Here is a 1,267-nt window from a genome sequence, read left to right on the forward strand (position 1 = left end):
AGCCACTATTTGCAGCAATTGCACTTCTCGAAAAATAACACATTATCGACCGAGAACTATTTATACTATGTATACATACACGTATTTAGCAATGCGACGGACGACGAACTAGGAAGAGAGTTCGCACAACCAACATCATCGACCGCTAAGAAGTACCAACGGAACAAAACGCTTAGGTCACACGTTAGCTTTTTTTAAGGTTACATTTTATATTTGGTTTAATAACAAAAATTTTCACTTTGATGTAGTATCACATTTCTAGAAATCACATTAAATGCATATGCATGCACTTTTATAAGTATCAGAGATTTATCTTATGATAGAGAACTTGAATCTATTTTTCATTTGTATTTTACTTTTCAATTGCCTCCGCAACCGGTTTTCCAGTAATTTTCTTTATCGTTTGGGTGTGCATAATGTGAATCGCTTTGGGTGCATCAGGTGCAGTCAAAGCACCTTCCTTCGGAGCTGTGATCGTGAGAATTCCGTCCGACGACAGCGACGATTGCATCGGGATCGTGGTCAGAAGGGAGCATGTACCGAGAAACGAAGTGCCTTGCGATGTAACCGTGGCCGTCCTGCTTTTCGTCGTGTTTTCCTTCCACTATGATACTGTTGACGGTTGCTTTGCTGTTGGTTTCGTTCGGAAAGAATTGTACGTCTAAATTTATCTGGAACTTTTCACCACCGATGTCGACCGTTCACCACCGATATCGACCGAAGTTGGAACCGAAATCCGAAATGGTCGTTTGTAATCTATTCGTTGGCAAGCTGGATACCTTTGTCCAGCTGAAGTACAGGCTCCCAGCAAATCATCGACCGTGAGACCACTTCCGAAATGTTGATCCATTTTCCGGGATGTGTGAAATGGCGTCTCCCAGCAGTCTTCTCACCAGTCTCGGAACATTATTGGAAGGTGCGGCATTTCAACTGGATTCTGGCACAGCGATTCACTTCGCGGGAAATGTTTCCGCTAAATGTAGTTTTCACTTCCGCTCTCTAATCGATCAGGACCACACGGACAACAAGATTTTTAACATTAATACGTGATACGTGAAACAACTTCAAGAGTGAAACGGGCGAAACAACAAATAAAGCATTGCACGCAGATGTCAGTAGCCACCATACGACTTCCGCTGATTGACGGAAACAAAGCCCTGAAAGCTGCTAGGCTAAAAGTGGGGTGGTCGGTATGCCCACTGAGCGTGTCCAAGCAGTCGGAAGCTTGCTTCCGGTGTTTCGAGCACGGACATAAAGCCTGGAACTG

The 1,267-nt window shown here is 44.0% G+C and overlaps 1 pseudogene; it reads right to left on the bottom strand.

Annotated features, from left to right (window-relative positions):
• Positions 1–352: 352 nt before the first annotated feature.
• On the bottom strand, positions 353–925 carry LOC128745801 (protein lethal(2)essential for life-like; annotated as a pseudogene).
• Between the last annotated feature and the right edge of the window lie 342 nt (positions 926–1,267).

This window comes from Sabethes cyaneus, chromosome 1 (genome assembly GCF_943734655.1).
Source record: "Sabethes cyaneus chromosome 1, idSabCyanKW18_F2, whole genome shotgun sequence".
In the NCBI taxonomy this organism is placed as follows: domain Eukaryota; kingdom Metazoa; phylum Arthropoda; class Insecta; order Diptera; family Culicidae; genus Sabethes; species Sabethes cyaneus.